The sequence below is a fragment of the Somniosus microcephalus genome, chromosome 11 (assembly GCF_052327205.1).
Source record: "Somniosus microcephalus isolate GS21.2 chromosome 11, FLI_Smic_1.0, whole genome shotgun sequence".
NCBI lineage: Eukaryota > Metazoa > Chordata > Chondrichthyes > Squaliformes > Somniosidae > Somniosus > Somniosus microcephalus.
The window spans coordinates 233,152,673-233,172,878 of record NC_140997.1 but is presented as its reverse complement, the minus strand read 5'-3'; the positions used below and the strand labels follow the sequence as shown (position 1 = coordinate 233,172,878).

The 20,206-nt window shown below is 51.8% G+C and overlaps 1 pseudogene across 1 annotated transcript in view; it reads right to left on the bottom strand.

The window, feature by feature from the left end:
* Positions 1-1,710: 1,710 nt before the first annotated feature.
* Positions 1,711-20,206, bottom strand: part of LOC147111339 (carbohydrate sulfotransferase 11 pseudogene) — a 59,535-nt pseudogene continuing 41,039 nt past the window's right edge. Inside the window, exon 2 of the transcript XR_015080085.1 lies at positions 1,711-5,377. The product of XR_015080085.1 is annotated as a carbohydrate sulfotransferase 11 pseudogene (transcript). The remainder of the gene's footprint in view (positions 5,378-20,206) is intronic.

Sequence of the window (20,206 nt, the reverse complement as noted above, 5' to 3'; positions counted from 1 at the left end):
AAATGCTGGCCTTGCCAGCGACGCCCACATCCCATAAACAAATGTTTTTTTAAATGCACCATGATGACGATTACCCTCCCCCGCACCCCCCACGGCTCCCTGGCTCCTCGCCGCCTCATCGAGCTAGTTGTGCTTCATGAGACGGAAGATGACCTGGGCAAAGGTGGGAATGATGAGAGCTCCCCAACAGGAAATGCTGGAGGACATTTAGTCTGTGGTGTGATTGGATTTGCTAAAGAATTACATTAAAAACATAAGAATTAGGAGCAGGAGTTGGCCATTCGGCCCCTCGAGCCTGCTCCGCCATTCAATAAGCTGATCTTCGACCTCAACTCCACTTTCCTGCCCTATCCCCATATCCCTCGATTCCCCTAGAGTCCAAAAATCCATGGGGGAAAAATTGGGTTGATTTGCTAACGGGGCGCAAATCCCCTAGCGCAGTGCCGCTAACGCCTCCCGTGAAATTCAGTGGATGGTTAGTGGCGGCGGCGCTGTGCCGCTGGCAATGGCGTCATCACCGTGTGCACCACCCCGCTAGTGCCCTGGCCGCACACCTCCCTTGCGCCCCCTGACCTATCACCAGATGAAATGTCCGACAGGGTCGGGGGCGGTTCTGCAGCGGTGGCCATTTTTTTTTGGCCGACCGCCAGCACCTGCCCCCTTCCCCTTTTCTTACGGGGTTCCGGCCCCGATTGCTCAGCGGTTTTCACGGTACCCTGCTCCCCGGTGGTCCAGCAGGGCTAGACCCCTCCCCTTTAATCAGGGGAGGAGGCGTCCAATGACGCGACGCTATGTGCCGACGGGCGTGGCGCTGTTGCACGTAGCTCCGTGATCTTCATCTGTAACGCCCCAAGGAGGAGGGGGAGTGTTTCTAGTCGCGTTCCACCTCCTGCTTGGGGCGCTACTAATGGATTTTTTGGCGGAGGGGCGCTAACTTTTTCGGGGCGCTAAAATGAGTGCCCCGGTGACATTAGCACCTCTGAGACTCTGCCCCCTGGTTCTAGACTCTCCAGCCAGGGGGGAAACAACCTCTCAGCATCTACCCTGTCAATCCCCCTCAGAATCTTATGTTTCAATGAGATCACCTCTCATTCTTCTAAACTCCAGAGAGTATCGGCCCATTCTACACAATCTCTCCTCACAGGACAGCCCTCATGTCCCAGGAATCAGCCTGGGAGCTGGGTTCATCAAATTCAGCCCAGGCCGGAAGGATGAAAGACCCCGCTGTCTGCTGGCTGGAAAGGGTCCTCTGTGAAATGAGTTTAGCCATCTCACCCCAGTTCTCAGTGGACATGGGACTTCGCCCGAATTGGCACAATCACTCAGTTAAGACTAAGGATGACTGGTGTGGGAAATAGAAAATCTCTTCTCGTAGGCGAACCCTCTCGTGTTGGGGGTGGAGATAGCTTATGGGATACTTGGCTTGTAAATAGGGGCGCCAAAGTAAGCGCTCTATTCGGAGCTCCGACGCGGCAAGAGAGCCCCAGGTGGGCAGAGGAAGCGCTTCAAGGACACCCTCAAAGCCTCCTTGAAAAGTGTAACATCCCCACCACCGACACCTGGGAATCCCTGGCCCAAGACCACACAAAGTGGAGGAGAAGCATCCGGGAAGGCGCCGAACACCTCGAGTCTCCTCGCCGGGAGCAAGCGGAAACCAAGCGCAGGCAGTGCAAGGAGCGCACGTCAACCCAAGAACCCCACCCACCCGGCCCTTCAACCACCGTCTGCCCCACCTGTGACAGAGACTGCAGGTCCCGCATTGGACTCATCAGTCACCTGAGAACTCATTTTTACTGTGGAAGTGAGTCATCCTCGGTTCTGAGGGATTGCCTAATACAAAAACAAGGAAGTTATGCTAAACATTCATAAATCACTGGTTCGGCCCCAGCTGGAGTATTGTGTCCAATTCTGGGCACCGCACTTTAGGAAGGATGTCAAGGCCTTGGAGAGGGTGCGGAGGAGATTTACTGGAATGGTCCCAGGGGATGAGGGACTTCAGTGATCTGGAGAAGCTGGGGTTGTTCTCCTTAGAGCAGAGAAGGTTAAGGGGAGATTCAATAGAGGTGTTCAAAATTACGATGGGTTTTGATAGAGCAAGTAAGGAGAAACTGTTTCCAGTGGCAGGGTCGGTAACCCAGAGGACACAGATTTAAAATAATTGGCAAAAGAACCCGAGGGGAGATGAGGAGAAATGTCTTCACACAGAGGGTTGTTGTGATCTGGAACGCACTGCCTGAGAGGTTGCTGGAATCAGATTCCACAGGAACTTTCAAAGGACAATTGGACATGTACTTGAAGAGGATTAATTTGCCGGGTTATAGGGAGCAAGCTGAGGAGTGGGACTAAAGGGGGGCACGGTGGCATAGTGGTTAGCACTGTTGCCTCACAGCGCCAGGGACCCGGGTTCAAATCCGGCCTCGGGCGACTGTCTGTGTGGAGTTTGCACATTCTCCCTGTGTCTGCGTGGGTTTCCTCCGGGTGCTCCGGTTTCCTCCCACAGTCCAAAGATGTGCAGGTTAGGTTGATTTGGCTGTGATAAATTGACCCTTAGTGTTAGGGGATTAAATACGTGGGGTTGCGGGGATGGGGTGGGATGTGTGTCGGTGCAGGCTCGATGGGCCGAAATGGCCTCTATCTGCACTGGTGATTCTGTGAAATTGGAACAGCTCTGTCAAAGAGCCGGCACAGGCACGATGGGCCAAATGGCCTCCTTCTCTGCTGTAAGATTCTATGATTTTACACCGGATATAGGGCACAGGAACAGGCCATTCGGCCCAACCAGTCCATGCCGGTATTTTATACCCTATCAAATCACCTCGATCAGATCACCCCTCAACTTTCTAAACTCGAGGGAATACAAGCCCAGTCTGTGCAACCTGTCCTCGTAATTTAACCCTTTCAGCCCCGGTATCATTCTGGGGAATCTGTGTTGCTCCCCCTCCAGGGCCAGTAGCTCCTTCCCGAGGGGCGGGGCCCAGAACGGGACGCAGGGGTCTGGCCAAGGCTCTGTACAGCTCTGACATAACTTCCAGCCCTTTGTATTCCAGCTCCCTTGCGATGATGTAATGTGGCCAGGTTTGGGAAACTTGGCAAGGCGGTGTGGGTTGTAACCACACCAGTCTGGACTGAATCATTCAATGATTGTAACTGGCAGCTTTCTGGGAATAAAGTAGAGAGGATAACCGGAACTTCGCTACTGGGCCGATTACCCTTCAGATGTGGTACTGAGCCATGCTGCCCAGGAAGATCCCAGCTTCCTGGCGTCAGTGGCCCCAGTGCCACCACCCCGACCCTCCCTTCCCGATCGCTGTCCAGTGACTCCCCCCCACCGCCGCCCCCTTGATAGGAAGTGCACACCCACGTATGATTGTAGGGTACAAAAAGAAAATACTGCAGATGCTGGAGATCTGAAATAAAAACAGAAAATGCTGGAGACATTCAGCAGGTCCGGCAACATCTGTGAAGAGAGAAACAGAGTTAACGTTTCAGGTCGATGACCCTTCGTCAGAACTCTGTTCGACCTGAAATGTTAACTCTGTTTCTCTCTTCACAGATGCTGCCTGACCTGCTGAGTGTCTCCAGCATTTCCTATTTTTATGACTGTAGGGTGCTGGACAACATCAGCTGTGAAGCACTCCGCGGTTGAATGGCCACTTCACCGTCCGGAGTCGCACGTGCCACTTGGGAGTGGCGGCAGAGGGGCAGCGACGCACCCGCCGCTCTGGACCCCAGCGGGACTCAGCTCCTGCGGGGCGGGGGGGGGGGGGGGGAGGAATACAGGCGAGGGTTAAAACAACACTGTCCCAGTTGAAGAGTTTTAAAAAGGGGCAGGCAATCTGCACACGAAGCGCTAAAAACCACGGAAGCAGAATGGAAAACAGCCCGAAGAAAAGGTGGGAACTCAAACAGACAGAAAGCTCTAAGCAGTAAAGACAGAGGGGGTGAAATCGGTCTTCAATGAAGAAGGTAATCCGTATAATTCAGGCTGGCCATTCGCTATCACCCGTTTAGTGTTACCGCCCAAGACCGTTAAAATGCAGATCGACCAACAAAGTCAGTCAGCCAGCCATGGGCCACTAAAGACTCACTCCTGCCTGGGCAAAGATCGGAGGGGATTCCTATGACCTGTTACTCTCGGTCTCAGGGCACTGACAGCTCCAGCTCAGTGCAAGGCACCCTCCCTCGGGTCGGGTCAGCTGCTCTCACCCTGAAACTGGAGGCAAAGAGCAGAGACACTGTAGCTCCCAACGTCACGGGTTAAATTAGAGGGAAATGGGATGGAGCTCTCCTTTAGAGAGCTCCTACGGGGTGGGGAGGGGGGCAAGAGGGAAAACGCTGACGATATAGAGAGAAAAAAAATAAGACTACGTCAAAATAAGTTAAATTCTGGACACAGTTCCCCCCACCCCGATCACGGCTACTTCACATCTCTTGGGAGACCATTAGGCTCAAGGAGTCCCCACTCACTCCTCAGTTGGACGAACGAGAGTCCAAACATGACAACTGGCCGCTGCTCTCACCATCAGCGAATGGTCAAGTAGGAAGGAACCGAGTAGTTAAACAAGGTGAAGTCCAGCTTGTACAGTTTGTAGAGTTTCTTTTGGTAGAACGGGGAGATGTTCTTGAAGAACTTGGCGGTCATGTGGTCGGTAGTGCGGCTGGTGATGGAGGAGGCGGGGAACTTGATGCGCCGGTCCAGCTCCGCGAGGTCCAGCAGGTAGCCGGCGTCGCTCACCAGCGTCTCGTAGTGGCCCACCACGTCATAGCGAATGAGGCACGGGTGGCACAGCGAGTAGACCGTCTCCCAGTGCTCGTTGAAGGGCTCCTCTCGTCGGGTCTTGGGGTCCACCAGGTACCAGACGAACTCCTCGAAGGTCACGTCGGTGCCGCGCTCCAAGGCCTCGGCGCTGGGGTTCCGCCGGTGCTCCCGGATGATCTTGGTCCCGTAGCGCTTGTGGAAGGCGGTGTTGTACTTGCGGGTGAACTTGTTGCGGTAGGCCGACACCAGCCGCTCGAAGGGCTCGCGCACGAAGATGAACTTGAGGTAGTTCCTCAGCCGGTGGTTGATCTCGGCGTTGCTGTACCCGTCCAGCGTCTGCAGGTTGGAGGCCACGTGGGCCTCGCTGGCCGGAATGGTCATGGGGTCAGCGTACTTGCCGTCGCCCGTCAGGACCATCATCACCCTCTTCCAGTTGGTGCAGGCCACCTTGGGGACGTAGCAGTAGAGCAGCCCGTGCTGATCGTCGACGATGAGGTGCCGCAGGTCGTCAGGGTTGAGGATGCGCCGTTTGCGGCTCTGCTTGTTGTGGGTGGCACAAGCCTGGTTAAGCATGGCACGTCGCCGCTGGTGAATCTGCTGGGCATCAGAGCGGGCAAACTGCAACACAACACACAGAGACAACAATCATTACACTTCCGCTTTACTGCAAAGGGAATTGAATACAAAAGTAGGGAGGTTATGTTTCAGTTATACAGGGCATTGGTCAGACCACATCTACTCGGTGCTCTACTCGGAGCTCCGGCACGGCAAGAGAGCCCCAGGTGGGCAGAGGAAACGCTTCAAGGACACCCTCAAAGCCTCCTTGAGAAAGTGTAACATCCCCACCGACACCTGGGAATCCCTGGCCCAAGACCGCACAAAGTGGAGGAGAAGCATCCGGGAAGGCGCCGAACACCTCGAGTCTCTTCGCCGGGAGCAAGCGGAAGCCAAGCGCAGGCAGCGCAAGGAGCGCACGTCAACCCAAGCACCCCACCCACCCGCCCCTTCAACCACCGTCTGCCCCACCTGTGACAGAGACTGTAGGTCCCGCATTGGACTCATCAGTCACCTGAGAACTCATTGTTAGTGTGGAAGCAAGTCATCCTCGGTTCCGAGGGGCTGCCTAAGAGAGAAGAGAGAGAGAGACCACATCGGGAGTACTGTGTACAGTATTGGTCTCCTTATTTAAGGAAGGATGTAAATGCGTTGGAAGCAGTTCAGAGAAGGTTTACTAGACTAATACCTGGAATGGGCGGGTCGTCTTATGAGGAAAGGTTGGACAGGCTAGGCTTGTATCTGCTGGAGTTTAGAAGAGTAAGAGGTGATGTGATTGAAACATATAAGATCCTGAGGGGTCTGGACAGGGTGGATGTGGAGAGAATGTTTCCTCTTGTGGGAGAATCTAGAACTAGGGGTCACTGTTTAAAAATAAGGGGTCGCCCATTTAAGACAGAGATGAGGAGAAATTTTTTCTCACAGAGGGTCGTGAGTCTTTGGAACTCTCTTCCTCAGAGGGCGGTGGAAGCAGAGTCTTTGAATATTTTTAAGGCAGAGGTAGAGAGATTCTTGGTAAGCAAGGGGGTGAAAGGTTATCGGGGGTAGGCGGGAATGTGGAGTAATCGGATCAGCCATGATCTTATTGAATGGCGGAGCAGGTTCGAGGGGCCGAGTGGCCGACTCCTGCTCCTAATTCGTATGTTCATATGTTTGCCTCCGTTACCTCTACACTGTCCCATCAAACACTCCCAGGGCAGGTACAGCACGGGTTAGATACAGAGCAAAGCTCCCTCGACACTGTCCCATCAAACACTCCCAGGGCAGGTACAGCATGGGTTAGATACAGAGTAAAGCTCCCTCTACACTGTCCCATCAAACACTCCCAGGGCAGGTACAGCACGGGTTAGATACAGAGTAAAGCTCCCTCTACACTGTCCCATCAAACACTCCCAGGGCAGGTACAGCACGGGTTAGATACAGAGTAAAGCTCCCTCTACACTGTCCCATCAAACACTCCCAGGGCAGGTACAGCATGGGTTAGATACAGAGTAAAGCTCCCTCGACACTGTCCCATCAAACACTCCCAGGGCAGGTACAGCATGGGTTAGATACAGAGTAAAGCTCCCTCTACACTGTCCCATCAAACACTCCCAGGGCAGGTACAGCACGGGTTAGATACAGAGTAAAGCTCCCTCTACACTGTCCCATCAAACACTCCCAGGGCAGGTACAGCATGGGTTAGATACAGAGTAAAGCTCCCTCTACACTGTCCCATCAAACACTCCCAGGGCAGGTACAGCACGGGTTAGATACAGAGTAAAGCTCCCTCTACACTGTCCCTTCAAACACTCCCAGGGCAGGTACAGCACGGGTTAGATACAGAGTAAAGCTCCCTCTACACTGTCCCATCAAACACTCCCAGGGCAGGTACAGCACGGGTTAGATACAGAGTAAAGCTCCCTCTACACTGTCCCATCAAACACTCCCAGGGCAGGTACAGCACAGGTTAGATACAGAGTAAAGCTCCCTCTACACTGTCCCATCAAACACTCCCAGGGCAAGTACAGCACGGGTTAGATACAGAGTAAAGCTCCTGAGAGACACATACAGAGAAACAGACACACAAGAAGTAGCGCGCTTGGGAGGAGCAGGTGACATTTGTCCTATGGGCTGAATCTTAGCCCCCAAAAACATGTGGGTTTGGGTCGGGTGGGTTGTTAAAACTTTGAAAATCTCAAAGCCAACCCCAACCCGCCCACTTCCAGGTCTAGCGGAGGCAGGTCAAGGAGCGGGCAGCCAACCCGCTCCCAGGAAGGCAAGTTGGCAATTTAAATATTTAAGTGAGGCTCGCGGCCTCTGATTTAACCGGCTTTGCAGGTTTAACCCTGGCCAGCCGGGTTTCCCAGGCCTCAGGAAACGCTCCACCTGAAAAGGTGGTGGAAGCTGATTCCGTAACTAATTTTAAAAAGGGAGTTGGACGGGTGCTGGAGGGTGACTGGGGCAGAGATCACATCATAGATCAGGTCAGTGTCTCTATAGAGTGGGGTGGAGTGGGGTGGGGTGGGGTGGAGTGGAGTGGGGTGGGGCGGGGCGGAGTGGAGCGGAGCGGGGCGGGGTGGAGCGGGGTGGAGCGGAGTGGGTTGGGGTGGAGTGGAGTGGAGTGGGGTGGGGTGGAGTGGAGTGGAGTGGAGTGGAGTGGAGTGGAGTGGGTTGGGTTGGGGTGGAGTGGAGTGGAGTGGAGTGGGGTGGAGTGGGGTGGAGTGGGTTGGGGTGGAGTGGAGTGGGGTGGGGTGGAGTGGAGCGGGGTGGGGTGGGGTGGAGTGGAGTGGGGTGGAGCGGGGCGGGGCGGGGCGGAGTGGGGTGGAGTGGAGTGGGGTGGGGTGGAGTGGAGTGGAGTGGAGTGGAGTGGAGTGGGTTGGGTTGGGGTGGAGTGGAGTGGAGTGGAGTGGAGTGGGTTGGGGTGGAGTGGAGTGGGGTGGGGTGGAGTGGAGCGGGGTGGGGTGGGGTGGAGTGGGGTGGAGTGGGTTGGGGTGGAGTGGAGTGGGGTGGGGTGGAGTGGAGCGGGGTGGGGTGGGGTGGAGTGGAGTGGGGTGGAGCGGGGTGGGGTGGGGTGGAGTGGGGTGGAGTGGGTTGGGGTGGAGTGGAGTGGGGTGGGGTGGAGTGGAGCGGGGTGGGGTGGGGTGGAGTGGAGTGGGGTGGAGCGGGGCGGGGCGGGGCGGAGTGGGGTGGAGTGGAGTGGGGTGGGGTGGAGTGGGTTGGGGTGGAGTGGAGTGGGGTGGGGTGGAGAAGTCTACCTCTCCCTTCCCCCCTCCCCTCCCCCACCTCCCCGATCCCCCCTCCCCCACAATACCTCCCCCTTTCCCCTACAACCCCCCATCCCCCTTTCAACACCTCCCCCCACCCCAAGTCCCGCTGTTTTTAAATTTTTCTCTCTTGATTTCCAGAAGTCAGCCCCCACCCCCCAAAAAATGAGTTGAGGTATTTTCTGGCTTATATTTGTTTTTCTCAAACTTCTTTTCTTCCCAGCTCCCCCCGCCTACTCTCCTCACCTGGAATCACAGAATGATGTAGCCCAGAGGGCGGCCATTCGGCCCATTGTTCCTGTGCCGACTCTTTCAAAAAGTTCCCCAATTAGTCCCACTCTCCCGCTCTTTCCCCACAGCATTTATGGGGAACCATTTACCCAATTCCCTTTTGAAATCCACTATTGAATCTGCCTTCACCGCCCTTTCAGGCAGCGCATTCCAAATGCTAACAACTCGCTGCGTAAAAACATTCTCCTCATCTCCCCTCTGGTTCTTTTGCCGATTATCTTCAATCTGTGTCGTCTGGTTACCGACCCTCCTGCCACTGGGAGCAGTTTCTCCTTATTTACTCCATCAAAACCCTTCATAAGTTTGAACACCTCTATTAAATCTCCTCTTAAACTTCTCCTAACTTTTGCTGGGACAGGATTATTGTGGATATAACTCACCCTCTGGTCCCTTGCCCAAGTGGTTATTCTGTGCGAGTCTGACTTACGCGGTGCCTCTAACACATCTAAACACCCCACAGAGCTTCACCAGGCTTGTAATCCCTCGAGCACAGAAGATTAAGGGTTGTTCTAATTGAGGTGTTTAAGATAATTAAAGGATTCGATCGGGTCAAGAGAGAGAAACTATTTCCTCTGGTGGGGGGAGTCCAGAACAAGGGGGCAGAACCTTAAAATTAGAGCCAGGCCGTTCAGGGGTGATGTCAGGAAGCACTTCACACAAAGGGGGGTGGGAATCTGGAACTCTCTCCCCCAGAAAAGCTGTTGAGGCTGGGAGTCAATTGAAAATTTCAAAACTGAGATTGGTAGATTTTTGTTGGACGAGGGTATTAAGGGTTACGGAACCAAGGCGGGTAAATGGAGTTAAGATACAGATCAGCCCTGATCTCACTGAATGGTGGGACAGGCTCGAGGGGCTGAATGGCCTCCTCCTGTTCCTGCACTCCTACAAGCTGTGGAGGGGCAGCACATGGGGTATCATGCAGGATTTGGGGGAAGTGTTAAAGGAGGAGACTGAAGCCATGGTCAAAGGAGATTGGTTTTGAGGATAAGAAGAGAAAATGCCGGAAACACTCAGCAGGTCAGGCACCATCCGTGCATAGAGAAACAGAGTTAACGTTTCAGATCGATGACCGTCCGTCAGAGGTTCTGAGGAGGTTTTTGAACAGAGGTCAAGCAAAGGGCAGGGGTTTGGGAGAGAGTCCCAGACTGCGGGGGCAAGGTGGATGAGAGCCCTCCTACCAATGCTGGACTCGGGGAGGGTCTGGAGGGAAGGGCACAGCCCAAGGCCAGAAAGTGCACATGTAAAGGATGAGTGTGCGGGAGAGGGCCAGGGATGGGGGAAGAGAGCGGGGCAGTGGGATTAGTTTGGGATTGATACAGGGCTATGGGGAGAGAGCGGGGCAGTGGGATTAGTTTGGGATTGATACAGGGCTATGGGGAGAGAGCGGGGCAGTGGGATTAGTTTGGGATTGATACAGGGCTATGGGGAGAGAGCGGTGGCAGTGGGATTAGTTTGGGATTGATACAGGGCTATGGGGAGAGAGTGGGGCAGTGGGATTAGTTTGGGATTGATACAGGGCTATGGGGAGAGAGCGGGGAAGTGGGATTAGTTTGGGATTGATACAGGGCTATGGGGAGAGAGCGGTGGCAGTGGGATTAGTTTGGGATTGATACAGGGCTATGGGGAGAGAGTGGGGCAGTGGGATTAGTTTGGGATTGATACAGGGCTATGGGGAGAGAGCGGGGCAGTGGGATTAGTTTGGGATTGATACAGGGCTATGGGGAGAGAGCGGGGCAGTGGGATTAGTTTGGGATTGATACAGGGCTATGGGGAGAGAGCGGTGGCAGTGGGATTAGTTTGGGATTGATACAGGGCTATGGGGAGAGAGTGGGGCAGTGGGATTAGTTTGGGATTGATACAGGGCTATGGGGAGAGAGCGGGGCAGTGGGATTAGTTTGGGATTGATACAGGGCTATGGGGAGAGAGCGGTGGCAGTGGGATTAGTTTGGGATTGATACAGGGCTATGGGGAGAGAGTGGGGCAGTGGGATTAGTTTGGGATTGATACAGGGCTATGGGGAGAGAGCGGGGCAGTGGGATTAGTTTGGGATTGATACAGGGCTATGGGGAGAGAGCGGGGCAGTGGGATTAGTTTGGGATTGATACAGGGCTATGGGGAGAGAGCGGGGCAGTGGGATTAGTTTGGGATTGATACAGGGCTATGGGGAGAGAGCGGGGCAGTGGGATTAGTTTGGGATTGATACAGGGCTATGGGGAGAGAGCGGTGGCAGTGGGATTAGTTTGGGATTGATACAGGGCTATGGGGAGAGAGTGGGGCAGTGGGATTAGTTTGGGATTGATACAGGGCTATGGGGAGAGAGCGGGGCAGTGGGATTAGTTTGGGATTGATACAGGGCTATGGGGAGAGAGCGGGGCAGTGGGATTAGTTTGGGATTGATACAGGGCTATGGGGAGAGAGCGGGGCAGTGGGATCTTTTACATCCCCCCGAATGGGCAGACGGGGCCTCAATTTAACATCCTATCTGAAAGACGGCCCCTCCAGCAGGCCTGAAGCCCCCTTCCCGTTAAAGTCCCAACACCGCCTCCCACAAGTCTCCTTCAGGAAGAACATTAACCATTAACTTATTGGAGGGAGTGCAAAGGAGGGCGGGTATATTAATTCCACAGCAGAGAAACTATAGTGCCTCCTACCACTGATTTGAGTGATATTAACTATCTCAACACTGTCTGGGGGTGGAATACCAGAGATCTTTGTTCTTTTTGCCTCAGTTCCACAAGGTGAGGAGGGGGCTTTTATCCACTGGGATTATACCAGAGCGTAAAGTGCCGAGGTTTAGCGACTCGGCCTTAATCGCAGTATCTCACCTACTAGAGATTACGTGCGAGTCCCACCATCATCTCCTGTCACCAGTTGTGGTGTGTGTCATTTCACGAATGGCGCTGGAGGTCCTCTAATGCCAAGAAGGGAAGGAAAAAAAGGCCTCCCATGCTTCTGGTAGATGCGTCAGTTGAGGAAGCGCTGAGTGAGGGTGGCGAGCGGGGTTTCCCAGGAGGTCACACTGGAGAAGTGTGTGAGGCTCCAACCTTCCACAGGTGTGGTTAGGCCTGGTAAAAGTTGCCTCAGGCCTGAAACAACAAAGTCCTGCCACCTGCAAATGATGACTGATCAAATCTCCTCTTTAATGGTTGACCTGCAGCTGATAGTCAGCAAGCCAATAGTGCTCCCGCCAGGTTTCACAGGCGTCATCCCCACCAGGCGCGTTTTACGTGGGAAAAGGGTTAAACAGGCAAGGGCCTGTTAAATGGGATTATAAAGGCCAATCAGTGCGGTTTAAGGGCCCTAAAGACCTGTTGCAGGCGGGACTGATTCGGGACCATCAGACACACCTGGGTTAAAATGGCTAGGTGTCGGGAACCAGATGGGGGGGGGGTTCCCGACCCCCAGGTTTTGCGATTTTAACCCCCACACGCCTCAAAGCCCGCCTGACGGCTGAGTTAAAATCGAGCCCTATGTGCGAGTCCCACCATATTCTCTTGTCACCTCCAAATCCCCAAGATAATACCTGGTTAATGCATGCAGGCTAAACTACCTGTTGGGATTTATTTACAGGTTAACTAGTACACAGAAGCCAAAGACACAGCAAGATATTAAACAGCACAAAAAAAAAACCAACAAGACTAGAAACAGCCCTCAAGGGGTTAATAGAGCCTGTTCAGAACAATGTGAGAGGCAGATCATCGGGACGAGAGGTAAAACCATTTCCAGCTGACCCAATGTGTTCGGAATCCCTTTGACAGATCTTGTAGCTCGAGCTTTGATCTGTCCCACGGAACCCCTTGCATGCCACAACCCATTATTTATAAGCAACAAGCAAAAAAGTGTGTCTTACACTTATAAGAGGAGAGTCGTTAACATTTAGATCTAGATTTCCATATGATGGGACTTCAGGCGCAGTATTGAGAGGGAATTGAATCATCTCCAACTCTGCCTGTCAGTCTGCATATGTTAACATTTTAATAATTTGTCCAAGCCACCAATGCAAGTTTTGCTATAATTGATAGCAGAACAAACGCCAGCGTCGCAGCTTTCGCGGTTCCCCTGCCACTCTGACTCTCGTGTAGAAAGCTCAGAAAGTGTCTTCATTTGCCTTTCTTTTGAATGGGAATTCTAGACTAACCGCCTCTTCCATAGATTGTGGCTGGTAGTGAAGCTCGCCTGACACGACTCCGAGAAGAACAGGGCCGTTCCCCTGGAGTCCGGGTTCCTCCCACAACCAACACTGCCAACAGCCCATTCATTAAAGTCATTCGTCTTGTTGCTGCTTGTGGGATCTTTCTCTGCTGCAAATAGCTGCACATTCGTCAACGGCACCTGCAGCTCCAGGGTATCTCAACCATTGTGAAGCACTTTCAAACGTTTCCGAGAGGCCCGCTATGAATTGTCTTGTTTTCTCGCAGGCCAAACACCCGATGGCACGTGGGCAAGATCAAACACCGGCAAGCTGATCAACAACAAAAACAGATTTTAGATATTTCAGCTGTGGTTCAGTGGGTCGCACTCTCTCTCTCTCTCGCCCCTGAGCCAGAAGTTTGTGGGTTCAAGTCCCACTCCAGAGACTTGAGCATAAAATCTAGGCTGACTCTCCCAGTGCAGTACTGAGGGAGTGCTGCACTGCCGGAGGTGCCGTCTTTCGGATAAGACGTTAAACCGAGGCCCCGTCTGCTCTCTCACGACCACTAGTTCAACAAAGAGCAGGGGGACTTCTCCCCGGTGTCCTGGGGCCAATATGTATTCCTCAACCAACATCACTAAAACAGATGGCCTGGTCATTATTACATTGCTGTTTGTGGGAGCTTGCTGTGCACAAATTAGCTTTTTTTTTCATTCATGGGATGTGGGAGTCGCTGGCAAGGCCAGCATTTATTGCCCATCCCTAATTGCCCTCGAGAAGGTGGTGGTGAACAGGAATGGTAGCAGAGTGGTTATGTTAGTGGGCTAGTATTCCAGCGGCCCGGACTAATGATCCGTGAGACGTGAGTTCAAATCCCACCATGGCAGCTGGGGAATTTAGTTAAACTCAGTTAATTAAATAAATCTGGAATAAAAAAGCTAGTATCAGTCATGGTGACCAAGAAATTACCGATTGTCGTAAAAACCCATCTGGTTCACGAAATGTCCTTTCGGCACTAGTACCCAGATGTTAGTGAGGAAGACTCTGCCGTTGTGAGTGACTTGCTCGGCCATTTCAGAGGGCAGTTAAGAGTCAACCACATTGCTGTGGGTCTGGAGTCACATATAGGCCAGACCGGGTAAGGGCGGCAGATTTCCTTCCCTAACTCATGTCTCTGGATCATTAGTCCAGGCCTCTGGAATACCATCTAGAGCCATCCTTTGTATCTTAACCTGTCCCATTACCACCTCCTCTCGCCTTTAATGTCTCTCAATGTCTCTTAATCTCTCCTGCTTTCTATCCTATCACTGACCTTCCCTTTTGTTCTTTCATCCCCTCCCCCTTTTCCCAGCCCCTAAACCTGTTCCATTTCCTGCTTTTTTCCAGTTCTGACGAAAGGTCTTCGACCTGAAACATTGACTCTGTTTCTCTCTCCGCGGATGCTGCCCCCTCGCCTGCTGAGTTTTTCCAGCGTTTTCTGTTGTTATCTCTGGATTACTGGTCCAGTAATGGGGAAAATGCTAGAGTCCATTATAAAAGATGTAATAGCAGAGCACTTGTAAAACAGTGACAGGATCGGACAAAGTCAACATGGATTTACAAAAGGTAAATCGTGCTTGACTAATCTATTGGAATTTTTTGAGGATGTAACTGGTAGAATAGATAAGGGAGAACCAGTGGATGTGGTGTATTTGGACTTTCAGAAGGCTGTCAAAAAGGTCCCGCATAAGAGATTAGCGTGTAAAGTTAAAGCACATGGGATTGGGGGCAAGGTACTGACTTGGGTAGAGAACTGGTTGGCAGACAGGAAGCAAAGAGTTGGAATAAACAGGTCTTTTTCCGAGTGGCAGGCAGTGACTAGTGGGGTACCGCAGGGATCGGTGCTAGGACCCCAGCTATTCACAATATATATTAATGATCTGGACGAGGGAACTAGATGTAATATCTCCAAGTTTGCAGACGACACAAATCTGGGTGGGCGTGTGTGCTGTGAGGAGGATGCCGAGAAACTCCAGTATGATTTGGACAGGTTGGGTGATTGGGCAGAAGCATGGCAGATGCAGTATAATGTGGATAAATGCGAGGTTATCCACTTTGGTGGCAAAAACAGGAAGGCAGTTTATTATCTGAATGGCAATAGATTGGGAGAAGGGGAAGTGCAACGAGACCTGGGTGTCCTTGTGCACCAGTCGCTGAAGGTAAGCATGCAGGTGCAGCAGGCGGTTAAAGGCAAATGGTATGTTGGCCTTCGTAGCAAGAGGGTTCAAGTACAGGAACAAGGATGTCTTTCTGCAGTTGTACAGGGCCTTGGTGAGACCACATCTTGAGTATCGTGTGCAGTTTTGGTCGCCTTATCTGAGGAAGGATGTTCTTGCCATGGAGGGAGTGCAGCGAAGATTCACCAGACTGATACCTGGGATGGCAGGAATGATGTATGAGGAGAGATTGGGTCGATTGGGCTTATACTCGCTGGAGTTTAGAAGAATGAGAGGGGATCTCATTGAAACTTATAAAATTCTAACAGGACCAGACAGACTAGATGCAGGAAGGATGTTTCCGATGGCGGGGGAGTCCAGAACCAGGGGTCACAGTCTAAGGATAAGGGGTAAGCCATTTAGGACTGAAATTAGGAGGAATTTCTTCACCCAGAGAGTGGTGAACCTGTGGAATTCTCTACCACAGAAGGCAGTTGAGGCCAATTCATTAATATATTCAAGAAGGAATTTGATATATTTCTTAAGGCTAAAGGGATCAAGGGGTATGGGGAGAAAGCAGGGACAGGGTACTGAATTTGGATGATCAGCCATGATCGCATTGAATGGCGGAGTAGGCTCGAGGGGCCAAATGGCCTCCTGCTCCTATCTTCTATGTTTCTATGTTTCTATGTAACATTACCACTATGCTACCATACCCCTGCCGCATTTTCTACATGCTGGAGGTAACAGTGACCACACTTCAAAAAGTACTTCATTGGCTGTAAAGCACTTTAGGACATCCTGAGGTGGTGAAAGGCGCTATAGAAATGCCAGTTCTTTCTTCATTGAGTCATAACAGTACAGAAGGAGGCCATTCGGCCCATCGAGTCCGTGCCGGCTCTCTGTAGAGCAATCCAGTCAGTCCCATTCCCCCGCTCTATCCCCGTAGCCCTGCAAGTTTATTTCCCTCAAGTACCTATCCAGCCTCCCCTTGAACACATTGAGCGTCTCCGCTTCCACCACTTCCGTCAGCAGCGAGTTCCAGGTCCTCACCACTCGCTGCGTAAAAAAGCTTTTCCTCACATCCCCCCTGTATCTCTTGCCCAAAACCTTAAATCTGTGTCCCCTAGTCCCTGTACCATCAACTAGTGGGAACAGCCTTTCCCCGTCTAGCCTATCCAAACCCATCATAATCTTGTACACCTCGATCAAATCACCCCTCAACCTCCTTTGCTCTAATGAAAACAAATCCAGCTTCTCCAACCTGTCCTTGTAGCTAAGATCCCCCATCCCCGGAACCATTCTGGTAAATCTCCTCTGCACCCTCTCAAGGGCCTTCACATCCTTCCTAAAGTGTGGTGACCAGAACTGGACGCAATACTCCAGTTGTGGCCTAAACCAGAGCTTTATAAAGGTTCAGCATAACTTCTCTACTTTTGTACTCAATACCTCTATTTATGAAGCCCAAGATCCCATATGCTTTGCTAACCACTCTCTCAATATGTCCCGCCACCTTCAGGGACCTATGCACATTAACTCCCAGGTCCCTCTGTCCCTGCACACTCTTTAAAACTGTGCCATTAAGTGTATATTGCCTCTCCCTGTTCCTGCTGCCAAAATGCATCACCTCACACACCACTGATGTTAAACTGACCGGCCTGTAGTTACTAGGATTGTCCTTACACCCTTTCTTGAACAATGGTGTCACATTTGCCACTTTCCAATCCTCAGGCACCTCCCCCGCATCTAGGGAAGATTGGAAAATTATGGCAAGCCCTTCCGCTATCTCCTCCCCCAATTCCCTTAGCAACCTGGGATGCAAGCCATCTGGGCCAGGCGACTTGTCCACTCTAAGCATACCCAGCTTTTCTAGTACATCCTGTCTATCAATCTTCACCCCTTCCATTGCTTCTACCTTTTCCACTTCTACCGATATTTTGTCAGCATCCACCTCCTTAGTAAACACCGATACAAAGTACTCACTGAGTATTCTAGCCTTGCCCTGCGCCTCTAAGCATAATTCACCTTCTTTGTCTCCAATAGGCCCCACCTGCCTCTTACTACCCGCTTACTGTTTACATGCCGGTAGAAGATTTTTGGGTTCCCTTTTATGTTAACCACCATTTTACTCTCATATTCTCTCTTTGCCAATCTTATTTTCATCTTCACTTCCCCTCTCAACTTATTGTATTTGGTCTGGTTCTCCCTTGAAGAATTCACCTGACATTCATCATACACCCTCTTTCTTTGTTTCATCATCTTCTCAATCTCCCTCGTCATCCAAGGAGCCCTTGCTATGGTTCCCTTACCCTTCCCTCTTGTTGGAATGTACCTAGCCTGTACTTGGAACATCTCCTCCTTAAAGATCACCCATTATTTCGTTACAGTTTTTCCTGTCAGTCTTTGGTTCCATTTTACCCTGGCTAGATCCTTTCGCATCCCATTGAAGTTAGCCCTATTCCAGTTTAGAAGTTCCACTCTAGATTGTTCCTTGCTCCTCTCCATTGCTAATCTAAATCTTATGATTCGATGATCACGTTCGATTATGTAGCACCTTGAACTTAGAAAAATGTTCCAAGGTGTAATCAGATCAAATATTGATGCTGAGACAAAGCAGCAGATATTAGGACAGGTGACCAAAAGCTTGGTCAAAGAGGTAGGTTTTAGGAACATAAGAAATAGGAGCAGGAGTCGGCCATTCGGCCCTTCGAGCCTGCTCCGCCATTCAATGAGATCATGGCTGATCATCGACCTCAACTCCATTCACCGGCCCTGTCGATAAAAAAAGCAGGAAAAATTCAGTTGTTTGCACCTCCCGTTAGCGCCTTAAGAGGGCGCTAATGGGGCGCAAAGCAACTAGCGCCCATGCGCGGCGATGTTTGCGCCACTCGCGAAATTAACTAGACATTTTGCGGCAGCACTAAACACTACCGCCACGATCTCCTGCGCCGGCAGATCATGACGTCAGTCGAGTGCGCAACGCCCCATTAGTGCCCCGGACCTGATATTGAGTGGCGCCCCCTGCCTTACCGCCTGCCGCTAGCAACGACAGGTTGAGGGGAGCGTTATGCTGTCAGAAAGGGACTGGGGGAGCGCTATTTAAAGGCGACCACTTCCTGCCTTTTTTTGTTGGTGACATTTTTGCACCACGCATTCTGAGAGAGAGAGAGAGAGAGAGACTTCTGGAGAGATTCGACGCTGTGTGAAGGAGTTTTGGGTACTGAGCAGCACTTTGCAGGTTCATTCTGATTTGTCCTTCCTTGCTTCACCAGCGCTCTGAGGTAGTGCCTCGCTCCTCGGCCTTTGCACCTTAAGACAGGTGTGTAGCGCCTGATTTAGCGCTCCAATCACCTCCGGGGCGATAAAAGCCAAGTTTGACGTCGGAGGCGATAATTAGCGCCAGGTGCTAAACTTTGCGCATGGCCGATAACGGCACCCCAAATGGGGCGATACTGAATTTTTCCCCTGAAGTGTCTTAAAGGCGGAGAGGCGGAGAGGTTTAGGGAGGGAATTCCAGAGCTTGGGGCCCAGACAGCTGAAGGCACGGCCCCCAATGGTGGGGCCAAAGGAGGGGAGGGTGCACAAGAGGCCAGAATCAAAGGAATGGAGAGATCTCGGAGGGTTGTAGGGCTGGAGGAGGTAGGGAGGAACAGGACCAGGATGGGGTTTGAACACAAGGATAAGAATTTTAAATCTGAGGCACTGGGGAAACCAGAAATCAATGTCAGCGAGCACAGGGGGTGATGGGTGAACGAGACCTGATGCGAGTTAGGACACGGTGACGTAAGGAAACTACTCGGCACTTGGTCTAAGCGTTAAACAAAGCTTTAATCAACTGTTTTACAACATGGAGGTCTAGTTGTGTCCTTCACTAGTTCCTGTTAAATAATGTCCTGAGCAAGCTGGGCGCTGCCCGAGTATTTATACTCTCCCTGGACAGCGCCACCAGCAGGCCGCCCAGTATCATTTCATAAGTCATTTCCACATGGATGACAAGATTCATGTCACACAGGCAGCAGAGTTTTGGATGAGCTGAAGTTTATGGAGGGTGGTGTTTGGGAGGCCGGCCAGGAGTGTGTTGGAATAGTCGAGTCTGGAGGTGACAAAGGCACGGTGAGGGTTTCAGCAGCGGATGAGCTGAGGCAGGGGCGGAGACGGGCGATGTTACGGAGGTGGAAGTAGGCGGTCTTGGTGACAGAGAGGAGATGTGGTCGGAAGCTCAGCTCAGGGTCGAATAGGACCGGCGAGATTGCGAACAGTCTGGTTCAGCCGGAGACAGTGTGAGGGGAAGGAGATGGAATCGGTGGCAAGGCATGGAGTTTGTGACTGGGGGTGGGTGTGGGGTGAAGACCAAAGCCTCAGTCTTCCCAATGTTTAGCTGAAGGAAATTGCAGCTCATCCAGGTCTGGCTGTCGGACAATGAGTGCACGGCTGGAGGAGGAAGCTGAATGAAGGAGAGTCAGTCCGGGGTGGGAAGGCTGGAATGAATTAATGTTGATTTTAAAAAGCTTTCTGTTAAGTGGAACATCGAACATTGCCAAAAATGCTCGGCCACATACAGTTGGATGGAAGAATTCGACAACGCGTTAACCACCCTTGATTTTTGGCAAATTTTGAAGAGAACTTTCATGGGGAAGGTTATAGGATAATGGAAAACAGAAAGGCATTGACAAAAGGCATTACTCTCTCTTCAGCTCGCTGAATCAGGCTGACAGACATTCTTGGCCATTCCTGCAACATCTGTATCGCTTTATTGGTTGTGAAGCCCAGCCAAGTGCCTGTACACAACCTTCTCGCTGTTCACGCAGAGTTTGAAGCTGTTTTAACAACCGCCCCCGGCCGTCACACATTGACACAGCTCGGCTCGGAATAGCTGCGAGAAAATTAAAACAACCTGCATTTCTAAAGTCAGAAAGAAAGACTTGCATTTCTATAGCGTCTTTCGCCACCTCAGGACGTCCCAAAGCGCTTTACAGCCAATTAAATACTTTTTGAAGTGTGGTCACTGTTGTAATGTAGGAAACGCAGC